At 37.6% G+C, this 13,646-nt stretch overlaps 1 non-coding gene across 1 annotated transcript; it reads left to right on the top strand.

Moving 5' to 3' along the window:
• Positions 1-1,942: 1,942 nt before the first annotated feature.
• Positions 1,943-2,049, top strand: LOC139856610 (small nucleolar RNA R71). Its single transcript, XR_011762081.1, has one exon. It is a non-coding gene; the product is annotated as a small nucleolar RNA R71 (small nucleolar RNA).
• The last annotated feature ends 11,597 nt before the right edge of the window (positions 2,050-13,646 follow it).

Here is a 13,646-nt window from a genome sequence, read left to right as displayed (position 1 = left end):
TAGCACCTAAGTCTACCAATGCTTCTATTGAACTAAGACTACCCAGAAAACATGAAATTGTGAAACTTCCTGGATCTGATAGTTTTTCTGGTATCTTATTCAACAGTACTGCAGAACAATTAGCATTCATAGTAACAGCCGAGAGTTCTTCCATTTTCTTTCTATTTGTGATTAGATCTTTCAGAAATTTAGCATATCTAGGCATTCCTGAAATCACATCAATGAAAGGAAGATTGACATTTATCTGTTTAAACATATCCAAGAATTTGGATTGCTCGGCTTCAAGTCTCTCTTTTCTCATTTTACTCGGGTAAGGAAGTGGTGGATGGTATGGTTTAACATAAGGTATAGCCTTAACTGTGTTATCTTCATTAACCTTTTCAACTACCGGTTCTTTTTCCTTATTTTGATCAGGTTGTGGTTCTTGTGGAGTAGGAATAGTTTTTGTAACACCCCAGCTTAACATGACCACAATATTGTCCGCTTTGCCCGCAGGCGCACGGCTTTTTCTTGGCGACCACACACGAGAAGCACTTTCCCAGGAGGTCACCCATCCTGGTAGTGCTCTCACCCAAGCACGCTTAACCACAACGTACTCGCACTTCTACTCAGCATGTGATCCCAAAACGCGTTGTGTCATTTAAGCGTGAGTATTACCTTATAATCCCATGATCACTCATGTTCGTGGGCGATGTGGGATTTGCCTAGGGTGTTACATTCACCCCCCCTTAGGGACTCATCGTCCTCGATGAGGTTTGCCCCACCACCCCCAACGGCACATGAGTGGCTCTGATACCATTCTGTAACACCCCAGCTTAACATGACCACAATATTGTCCGCTTTGCCCGCAGGCGCACGGCTTTTTCTTGGCGACCACACACGAGAAGCACTTTCCCAGGAGGTCACCCATCCTGGTAGTGCTCTCACCCAAGCACGCTTAACCACAACGTACTCGCACTTCTACTCAGCCTGTGATCCCAAAACGCGTTGTGTCATTTAAGCATGAGTATTACCTTATAATCCCATGATCACTCATGTTCGTGGGCGATGTGGGATTTGCCTAGGGTGTTACAGTTTTATCAAAAATTACAGGCATTTCAGGTGGTTTAAGTGTAATACCACTTCTTGTGGTAATGGCTTTAGCTGTTTCATTCCGGGGGTTACATTTGTATCACTAGGTAGACTTCTCGGTTTTCTTTCACCTATTAACCTTGCTAAGTTGCTTACTTCTTGTTCCAAATTTTGAATAGAAGCTTGTTGATTTCTAAATGCTTGAGCATTTTGTTCATTAGTTTGTTTCTGAGATGTGAAAAACTGCGTTTGAGAATCAACTAGCTTCGACATCATGTCTTCTAAATTTGGCTTTTTATCATTGATTTGTGGTGGTTTGTTTTGAAAATTAGGTCTTTGCTGATTGTAAGTATTGTTGGATACTGGTTGATTACTAGCACCTTGTTGATTGTTGTATGGAAAATTTAGGTTATAATTCTGATTTTGATTGTAGATTGGTCTTGGCGGTTGATAATTATTCTGATAATTATTTCCAGGCCTTTGGTTTATATAGGAAACATTCTCTCTTTGTTCCATTGTTAGTTCAATACTGATACAATCTTTTTTCAAATGTGGTCCTCCACACTGCTCACAACTAATTCGTATTGAGTGAATATCTTTAGTCATCTTTTCCATTCGTCTCTCGACAGCATCTATCTTTGCAGAAATGGAATCTAAGTCATGGCTAGAATCGGCTCTAGCTGCTTTAGATGATCTAACAATATCTTTTTATTGGTGCCACTCATGTAAGTGGGAAGCAGTGTTATCAATAATTTTGTAAGCATCAGTTGCGGTTTTCTTCATAATGGAACCACCGGCTGCTATATCGATGTCTTTTCGTGTAGTGATGTCGCATCCTTGGTAGAATATTTGTACTATTTAACAAGTGTCTAAACCATGTTGCGGACATCCTCTTAATAACTTTCCAAATCTTGTCCATGCTTCATATAAAGTTTCATTTGGCTTCTGTGTGAACGTAACAATTTCTCCTTGAAGTCTTACGGCTTTTGATGCCGGAAAGAATTGTTTAAGAAATTTTTCAACTAAAACATCCCATGTATCAATCGCCCCTTCTGGTAACGATTCTAACCAATCTTTGGCTTCTCCCTTTAAAGTCCAGGGAAATAACATGAGATATATCTGTTCATCCTCCACTTCTCGGATTTTAAATAGTGTACAGATCCTATTAAAGGTACGAAGATGTTCATTTGGATCTTCCTTCGGCGCACCACTAAATTGGCATTGATTAGTTACCATGTGTAGAATTTGTCCTTTGATTTCATAATCTGGCGCATTAATGTCTGGTTGAGTAATTGCGTGACCTTGGCCAGTGCGTTTAGCTCGCATTCGGTCTTCCATACTTAGAGGTTCCAGATTTTCCATAATTGAATTTGTTGAATCTGAATCACTAGAGGATTCTGATTTAATGGTTGGTTCCTCAACAATCTCTGTTTGAATGATTAGTGGTTCTGGAGGAAAGATTAATGGTTCAGGATCTATGAATTGTCCCTGAATATTCTCCGGATTCTCAATTGTGAGGTCGGGTTCAAAAAATGGATTACCGGAAATTTGAATTGGAGTACTTGGTTGACTGGATGACGATTCTAAAGAAAAATCAACGGCGAAAATATTTGCTAGATGTCTTGATCGAGTTACAGGTGGTGAACGTACAAAAGGTGGTGAACGTTTTGCTCGGTGCATTCACTGAATATCCTATTAGTTATAAAAATAAGAAAAATTATATAAGTTATCAAATTAATAGACTTTTCTGATTTTGCCCACGTTTCGAATAGCCAAAAGATGCAGCAGAGGGGCAGGATTCGTTTGGTCTCAATATAATTGAGTGCTGTTTGGCTCCAATAACCCGGTCCACGTACAAATCCAACTATTACTACGAACCAGAAAATTTTGATGTCTATCAATTTAACCGTTTAAAATAATTTTTTGTTTAAATTTTAAAGAAATTTAAAGAAGAAATAGAAAAAATCTAAGTCCTAAAAACTAGAGCGGCGAGAAATAAGAAAGAAAAAGAGCGCGTCGAAAAATGTCGAAAAATAAAAGGTCGAAAAATAATAAAAAGAACGTAGCGCGTCGATACTTAAAAAGGAACTAAAAACTAAGAATTAAAAGTTGCGTGTAAAAATATTAAATCTTAAAAGGAATAATATATCCAAAATGGCAATAACTTAAAAAGTACTAAAAACGGCGTCGCAAAATTCTAAAGCACTTAAATCTTAGTCTAAAGAAAAAGCACTTAAGGGATTTTACGGCAAAGCCTAAAAATCTAGAAATAAAAATAACTACGACAAAAACTATATCTTAGAACTAAATACGAGCGAAAAATACAAATATTACGCTAAAACGAATAAAAAGATACAAAATATAAAAATAAACTTAAAGTATAAAAAGTACAATTTTTATAAAAATATTATTTTTATATTATTTATTTTATAAAACTATTAATTTTATAATTTATTAAAACTAATTAAACTTAATAATATAAATTAATTAAAATTAAACTAAATAATTAAATAACTTAAAACCTAATTAAGGTTTAAATAAATAATAATAATAATAATTACGTAATGATTGTGGAATTAGGGTAAAACTGGGGCGTGTCAGACAGCTTCATGCGATCGCATGAAGTTTTGCCTTCGGGCTCATGCGATCGCATGAACTAGGGTTTCGGGCCAGGTTACGGGCTGCTACCGTACCGGGCCTCGGGTAATTTTTATTATTTTTTTTCTGTTTTCTGATTTATATATATATAATATATTTATATAAATTAAATAAAAATTATATTTTTACAAAATAAAAATAAAGAAACTTTATAGTTTTATATATATATATATATTTAAGAAACTATTAAAAATATTTATATTTTTGTTTTTCTTTTTATATTTTCGTATATTTAAAACGTATTTTTACAAAAGCGTATTTTTATAAAAGGAAACTAAAAATTAATAAAAATCTTTTTTTTTATATATAGCGTTGCGCTTTCGGCGTTTAAGCAAGAATTTCTCAGGCAGCGGCACCAAAAATACTTGATGTTTGCGAGGTGTACTAGGAAATAGTATTATTTTTGCAACGAAATACTATTAAATACGATACAATTTTACACAAGATATTTATTTATTTATAGAATGGATATACCTAAACCATGCTACAACACTTATAGGTAGTGTACCTAATCGTACAGTAGTGTACTTTTTAGTAAGTCCGGTTCGTCCACAGGGAACTCTTAAACAAGCTTAACGCTATATTAGTTTTAACTTATAATTGTAAAAATACAAAAATATATATAAGTAGTATTATTATTATAAAAGGGGGTTTTTCCGTTTAATGACCGGTTTGTCGATTTTAAAACTTTAGTCGCAGTTAAAACCTAATGTAAAATATTAAAAATAAATATAACTTAATTTTAAGCGTAAAGTAAATAACGATAATGAAATTGCGATAAATAAAAGTGTGATAAAATAAAATTGCGATAATTAAAGAGTACGATAATTAAAAGTGCAATTAAATACAATGACAATAAATAAAAGTGCGATAATTAAAAGTGCAATTAAATATGAAATAAAAGGAATTATGCTTATTTAAACTTCCGTAATCATGATGTTTGACGTGTTGATTTTAGTTTATTCCCATGGGTTAATTGTCCTTTGTCCTGGATTATTCAATATGTCTGTCTGGTTTTTGTCCATAACAGTCCATCAGTCATAAATATAAAGTGCGAGTGTCCTCGTCAAATTATCCTTATATCCGAAGTCAAATATTCCAACTAATTGGGGACTTAAACTGTAACAAGGTCTTAATACTTTGTTTAATAATTACACCAGGATATCGACTGCGTGTAACCCAAGATTTTAATACTTTGTTAACAATTACGCCAAGTGTCCTTGTACATAATTTCACCCCTGTTTTAATAAGTCTATTAACTATTAATCCATTCCCGTGTCCGGTTAAATGAACGATTATTCGTACATATAAATATCCCGCTCATCGTGTTCGATCGAGTGTATATGGTTATTTATAGGTACGTCCAATTGTAAATCTTTATATTAAAATTAACAAACTATCATTTAGTTAAACAAATATAAAGCCCATTAATAGCCCATAGTCTAATTTCCACAAGTGTCGTTCTTTTGTCCAAACCCCAATTATGGTACAAAGCCCAATTACCCAATTTTAATATTTTTAGCCCAACATCATGATTACTTTGGCTTAAATAAGCATAATAATAACTTAGCTACGAGATATTAATTTAAAAATAACATTAACCATAACTTACAGTGATTAAAAATAGCGTAACGTTACACGGACAGAATTTCTACTTACACCCTTACAACATTCGCTAACATACCCTTATTATTAGAATTTAAAATTAAAATTAAAATTAAAATTAAAATATAAATATATATACGTTTATAGATAGAGAGATGGATGGATATATGTTTTTATTTCGTTCGACAAACTGTCTTTTTATAGCAATGTGGCCTGGATTTCAGGGCCATGCGATCGTATGGCTTTTGTGCCTCCAGGCCATGCGATCGCATGGTGGTAGGTAACAGCTCACAATTCTTTGTTTTCTTGTTTGTCGACGTTTTAATAAATTAATATAATATATAAATAATTAAAAGAATTATTTAAATATTATATTATATTTATGTGCATAGTTGACTTGTAATTTTTAGTCCGTTGCGTTGAGCGTTGAGAGTTGACTCTGGTCCCGGTTCAGGATTTTCGAACGTCCTTGCGTACAATTTAATATCTTGTACTTTGCGTTTCGCGTCTTGTACTCTTGTAATTTTGAGACGTTTCTCATCAATAATTGGAACCATTTTGATTGTATTTTGTACTTTTGAGCTTTTTGGTCGTTTGCGTCTTCAATTCGTCGAATCTGTCTTTTGTCTTCACCTTTTATTATTTAAACGAATATCACTTGTAAATAGAACAGTTGCAACTAAAAGCTTGTCTTTCTTGAGAGATAATGCTATGAAATATATGTTCGTTTTTAGCATTATCAGCCACCAATATTGTTCTTTGAGTTCGTGGTACATCTTATTGGCACCGGGGTGAATCGAATATCTTGACTTATGGGCTTTGTCTAAAATAAGGCTTCGCAAGTCCCCATAACTAGGCACCCAAATTCTTCCGACGAAATATCGGAGTCCGGTTTCTTTAACTTCAAATCGAGAGGTGAGGACGTTCAAGTGTTTGAGAGAGATGTTTTCATCCTTAAGAGCCTCGTCTTGGGCTACACGAATTTGACTATTGAGGTTGGTGTGAATGGTGATGTTTAAAGCTCGGACACGAAGATGAATCGCTCTTTCCTTTCGACTTAAGGCATCGGCTACTACGTTTACCTTTCCGGGATGGTAACGAAGCTCACAATCATAATCATTTAAAGTTTCAATCCACCGTCGTTGTCTCATGTTTAGTTGCTTTTGATCGAAGATGTGTTGAAGGCTTTTGTGATCGGTGAAGATGGTACTTTTGGTTCCATAAAGATAGTGTCTCCACATCTTGAGTGCGAAGACAACGGCTCCGAGTTTGAGATCATGTGTTGTATAGTTCCGTTCATGAATTTTGAGTTATCGGGAGGCATAAGCAATTACTTTCTTTCGTTGCATCAGTACGCACCCAAAACCATGTTTCGAGGCATCGCAATATACAACAAAATCATCATTGCCTTCGGGAAGTGACAAGATAGGAGCAGTGGTTAGCTTTGTCTTCAAGATTTGAAATGCGGATTCTTGTTCTGTTGACCAAATGAATTTCTTTCCCTTATGAGTTAACGCGGTTAGAGGACGAGCAACCAAGGAGAAGTTTTAGATGAATCTACGATAGTATCCGACAAGACCCAAAAATTGTCGAATGTGAGTAGGAGTAGTAGGAGTCTCCCATTTACTAATGGCTTCGATTTTCGTGGGATCGACTTTAATACCTTGATCACTTACAACATGACCAAGAAATTGAACTTCCTTCAACAAAAATTCACACTTGGAGAATTTGGCATAGAGTCGTTCTTGTCTCAAGAGTTCAAGCACAAGTCGGAGATGTTGTTCGTGCTCTTCTTCGCTTTTAGAATAGACCAAGATGTTATTGATGAACACAATAACGAATTTATTGAGATACGGTTTGCACACGCGGTTCATAAGATCCATGAACATCGCCGGTGCGTTAGTGAGACCAAATGGCATAATAAGAAATTCATAACTGCCATAACGAGCCCGGAAAGCGGTTTTGGAGACATCTTCCCCCTTAACCCTTAATTGATGATAACCCGAGCAGAGATCGATTTTAGAATATACACAAGACCCTTGTAGTTGATCAAAGAGGTCATCGATGCGAGGAAGAGGATATTGGTTCTTAACCGTCAATTTATTTAGTTCACGATAATCAATGCACATTCGTAGGGATCCGTCTTTCATCTTAACGAACAAAATCGGAGCGCCCCATGGTGAATGGCTAGGTTGGATAAAACCACGGTCAAGTAGTTCTTGGATTTGACTTTGCAATTCTTGCATTTCGAATGGAGCAAGTCTATACGGTGCACGTGCTACGGGTGCGGCTCTCGGAATAAGATCGATTTGGAATTCTACCGGTCGATGACAGGTTTTCTGTGGTTCCTACTATTCCCCCCTCCGGAACCTCTTCTTCTTCCGGTTCCTCTGTTTCTGGTTCCTCTTCTTCCGGTTCCTCTTCTTCCGGTTCCGTTTCCTCTTCTTCCGGTTCTTCGGGAACTTGTGAATCTTGCCAATATATATTCGACTCTTCGTTATTATTAGGTGAGTCAATGGGATTTGTGCTAGAGGTAGACATCTATCACACAATATCAAACATGTTAAGAGATTAATATATCACATAATATTTATATGTTAATAATATATAGTTTCCAACAAAAATGTTAAGCAATCATTTTTAAAGAAAATACGATCGAAGTCCAGACTCACTAATGCATCCTAACAAACTCGATAAGACACACTAATGCAAATTTTCTGGTTCTCTAAGACCAACGCTCGGATACCAACTGAAATGTCCCGTTCATATTGATTATAAACGTTCCATATTAATTGATTTCGTTGCGAGGTTTGACCTCTATGTGAGACGTTTTTCAAAGACTGCATTCATTTTTAAAACAACCATAACCTTTATTTTATCAATAAAGGTTTTCAAAACATTACGTAGATTACCAAATAATGATAATCTAAAATATACTATTTACACACGACCATTACATAATGGTTTACAATAGAAATATATTACATCGACATATGCTTCTTGAATGCAGTTTTTACACAATATCATACAAACATGGACTCTAAATCTTGTCCTTATTTTAGTATGCAATAGCGGAAGCTCTTAGTATTCACCTGAGAATAAACATGCTTTAAACGTCAACAAAAATGTTGGTGAGTCATAGGTTTAACCTATATATATCAAATCGTAACAATAGACCACAAGATTTCATATTTCAATACACATCCCATACATAGAGATAAAAATCATTCATATGGTAAACACCTGGTAATCGACATTAACAAGATGCATATATAAGAATATCCCCATCATTCCGGGACACCCTTCGGATATGATATAAATTTCGAAGTACTAAAGCATCCAGTACTTTGGATGGGGTTTGTTAGGCCCAATAGATCTATCGTTAGGATTCGCGTCAATAAGGGTGTCTGTTCCCTAATTCTTAGATTACCAGACTTAATAAAAAGGGGCATATTCGATTTCGATAATTCAACCATAGAATGTAGTTTCACGTACTTGTGTCTATTTTGTAAATCATTTATAAAACCTGCATGTATTCTCATCCCTAACGGATACCACTAACCATCCACACAATCGAGCAAGAACCACCTATATCAAACATAGGTACAAAACAATAATTCTCTAAAAGAGAATCCGACACACACATCCCTTAATCGAGGGATTTCACCTTGCTTGCCAAACACGTCCATTATCTCTCAACGAGATTTACCACATTACCACCTTGGTGATAATTCAAATCCAAAATCATAAGTACAATTTAACCGAAATTGTACTCTACCACAATCGACCAAATCTAGGTCCCGACACAAGTTTCGGTTTACTAAAACATTGTCCGAAATCTCACACTAAAACCTCCTCGTGCGGGTGTGTAACTCCTCCACTTGGAATTACGTTCCATAACCGCATCTCGTACACCCGTACAATGCTACCAAAGGTAGATTTTACCAATAATTGGGTTCGCACGGCCCATCACCATGTCTTGCTCCAACTTTGAGCATACCAAGGATCCTAACCTATCCTTGAACATTTCGAACGAAAAGTGTACCACAAATTACACGAACTATACACTCGCAATCATCCAATTGCTTTAGTTTGTCGAATTTTACCCGATCACTCATGAACCTAAGGGTTTCACTTCGGTACCCTGAGTACAATGTAACCGCAACACAATCGGAGTCGAACACCACGCTAGTAGGTATAAAAGAGGCACCTAATGTCGCGTCACGTACAATCCTTTACCAACATACATCGAGATCCAAAACACTCGATTTCTCGGGTTTCATCCCACCCGTCGAACCTCATGGTTCATCAACTTCAACACGAGAGCGAACACGCTCTAACATCCGAACACCAAAACTCATTTCCATGGCTTGGTAGAGACATTTCCCAAATACTAAGGAATGCTTGGTTACGCCAAGTCTTACGCCCTTCGCCCGACAATCCAAAGTCACCATAGGGTACTTCCATTAGGAACGTCACCCATATCAATAACATGCATAACACAATTGAGACCTTAAGGGTCTCACTCGAACGAGCTAAACAACCCGATACCAACCAAAATGCCTAAGCACCCAAGGATTCACACCATAGAGTCAAGGCACAACTCACCACTTATATGCTCTGCTGAGAGCAAACCGGAACCATAAACGTAAACCGCCCGCTTGCTACAAATTATCTCCAACGGAGAATAAAGTTTAGCTAAGACTTACGCACATACCGCATGTTATTACAAACGAATGACATATGATTTCGTACTAAAAGTACCTGATGTAGCGCTGTTGGGCTTCCGTGCTCCACTTCCCATCATATATTCGCGCTCTAACCTCCTGACCCGATCGTCATGCGATTCGGAACACTCTGACTTTCGGTGTCCCTCCATTCGGCAAATGAAACATCTGATTGAACCTAAAGGCACCACCGTACAATCTTGTGCCAAATGACCCCGTTCCCCACACTTAAAGCACGTAAGCTTGTAACCCTTCTTACTCTTCTTCTTCACATTCTCGACGCCTTCAGGTGTACTTCGTGCCCTCTTACCATGAGCACCATGTAATCCTAACCTTGAAAGTACATCTTCATCATCGCTACCTCGAGGTTTGGGAAACCTCTTTTCAAACTCTTCCTTTACAACTTTAGTCACTTGGTCTCGGACTACTTTCGTCATTTGTCCTTCGACCAACTCCTTAGTTACTTCTCTTACTCTGCCGGTGAAAATCGAGACATATCGTTCAAACACAGCCTCAATCTTTAACGTTAACTCATCCTTCCCTTCGTGAATAGGCTCACTCGTTCCGCATCCATCTTCCGTTTTCATTCTAAGGAATGCAAACGATTAGATCACGGACGTATAAACCACACGCACAACACCGTCCCATCTTGCTAAACACTAGTCGTACATCACTTACTAGACAAGATTTGCACCCGTAATAAGGTTTGCAAGTCCTTATTAGGCATACACGCCGTATCGGTTCGTTAGTACAACGATCGCCTCGCTCGATGATATAAACAAACACAAATAAAATTCTACGCGATATAAACACACGCGAGAATTATTATCACAACACAAAAGTATATTAATAATATCCGCATTACTAATATAAACGTTAGTCCACTTACAAACAAGGCACTAACTATAACCCATTCCGACCCGTAATCCTACAAGTCCCGCAACAATTAAGCACACACACAAGTCTAAGTCTAGGCACCTATCTCAAGTCACCTAAATCCCTTAGACCATGCTCTGATACCACTTGTAACAACCCAACCCGTTAACCAACCAATAACGCTGAAAAAAAAAAATTATTTTGCTGGTACAGCACATGGCGCGGCGCGCCATATGGCCGCACGGCGCGCCAAAGTGGCATGTCCAAAAAGTCATGAAATGCGAAAAAGTTTGTCCACTTCCCGACGTATTTAGACAAAACGCTTTTAACCATACATTAATATATGTAGAACTAACACGTTCCATTAATAAAATTAGTTTTACGAAGACCGGGCCCACATTGGCCGTTTTACGACTTTCGTACGAAAATACAAGTTTTCAACCACATGATTTGTAATACAAAATTAAGGTCGAGCATGGCGATTGGGGATACGCTACCCAATCCTAATCAATCCAAAAGCAAGCCTTCTAAAGCAACTACGCGAGCCCACTAGTCCCCACTTACCCGAGCCTCCGCATCCATGCAATCTATAAAAAGTCAACAACGAGAGGGTAAGCTAACGCTTAGTGAGTAAAAATATACTATATACATATATATGTATAAAATGGACACGCCACAATAATAATCAAATAGCGCATACCGAAGCATCCAAGTATAAGGCAAGCTAAACCTAGCATACCGTACGTTCACTAAGCAGAAGCTAACAACACCAACAATATAGTAAGTTCGCAAACAACGTTGCGAACAATGCCAATAAGCTACAACCAGAAGGTTAGCTACATCACGTCAATACAACATTATACGTATACAATATATATATATATAACAACGCGTAAAACTCCCAAGGTTAACCATAACGCTATGGTGCTACCAGCTCGTGGTTCACACCATACGCAATTGAGTCATACTCTTTTATAGTGCTACCGGCTCGTGGTTCACACTCGATGCTACCGGCTCGTGGTTCACATCAATTATTTTATAGTGCTACCGGCTCGTGGTTCACACTCGATGCTACCGGCTCGTGGTTCACATCAATTATTTTATAGTGCTACCGGCTCGTGGTTCACACTCGATGCTACCGGCTCGTGGTTCACATCAATTATTTTATAGTGCTACCGTCTCGTGGTTCACACTCGATGCTACCGGCTCGTGGTTCACATCCTATCACACACACACATTATGGCACTACCGGCTCGATGGTTCATACCATAACATTCACAAATAAATACGCCATATACACATACGTATAATTATTCCACTCACAATACTACCCTTCGACATTGGGGTTATATCTAAGTCCGCATCCCAATATTAACCCTTCGCCATTGGGGTTATATAATCCACATCATACCGCGTGTGATAATGTACACACAAATTGTGTACCCCGCCAAAGGTGGCCAACCAAAACGCACAACCGTGCCAATTGGACCTATACACAAGTCCATCAAATCCACCTATATGTGAAGTGAGCTCTATAACCAAGAAACACTTCAACCCGACCCGCACCCATCCTACACATACATATGCACATAGGATATTAACACTCACCTTGTCGCCTTGATGAATGCTTCCAAATAAACCGCCACGCGCCAATGGAAAGTACCTATTCCATTATCACAAATACAATAACACGATTAGGGTTGACTTACAAACCAACCCATATGACACTTAGTGCAATTTCGACCCAAATGCACTTCCAAGTACAAACCGCGCCCAAAATTAACCAATAATCACTAACACAAGTGAAAATGGTCTTAATACGCTAATTAAACCCGATCATAGGTGTTAAACACCTATCTTGCCCAAAAAGACACTTAAACCCTAATTTGACCCATAAGAAGTCAATATCACGCTATTAGCAAGTTTTGACACCAAAACATATTTAACTCGGTTCTATGCTTCAACTTAATCCATTTTAAGTTTATAAACCTTATTAAATCGACAATTGGGTCATAACCGTCACCAAACCCTAATTTTGACCCATAGTCAAAATTAGTCAACCAAATAACCCTAAATGGGTTCCAATACTTCCATAATCACTAAACCTAGTGATTAAACCCAAATTCAAGTTCTAAACATAACCAATTTGTTCACCAACCCAAAATCCACCAACACTAACAATAAACCCGATTACTAGCATCACTAAACTCACTTGATGAGTTTAAATGGGTTTCTTAACAATTTATGTTCAAACCCTAACTTTGAATATCAAATCAAACAATGAAATTCGAAGTTAGAACTTACCACAACAATCAAAACGTAGCTAGGAACGAGGTGAACAACTTTAAAACCCGACACTTTGATCAATTCAAGCTCCTTCTTCTCCAATTCAAGCTCTCTCACTCTAGAACTCTTCCTCTCTCTCTAAATGTGGATGAGAGTGTTTGTGTGGGGGAGAAATGAGCTCCAATGGAGTTCTAGATCAGCTTTGATGACCCCAAACCGACCCTAAGTGAAAAGACCAAAGTACCCTTCATTTAAGCCTTTAAAAAAGGCTGAAAATTGCATCAGACGGGTTCGGCGCACCGCGCCGAAAGGTGGAGCGCCGCTCCAACCTTCAGGTCAGTTTTCAGTTTCTTGTTTTGGCCATAACTTTTTGACCGTAGCTCCGTTTTCGATGAATCAAATATCGTTGGAAACGTGATAAGA

Source organism: Rutidosis leptorrhynchoides, chromosome 6 (genome assembly GCF_046630445.1).
Source record: "Rutidosis leptorrhynchoides isolate AG116_Rl617_1_P2 chromosome 6, CSIRO_AGI_Rlap_v1, whole genome shotgun sequence".
NCBI classification, from domain to species: domain Eukaryota; kingdom Viridiplantae; phylum Streptophyta; class Magnoliopsida; order Asterales; family Asteraceae; genus Rutidosis; species Rutidosis leptorrhynchoides.
Note: the sequence above shows the minus strand (reverse complement) of the source record. Positions and strands in the feature narration are given on the sequence as shown.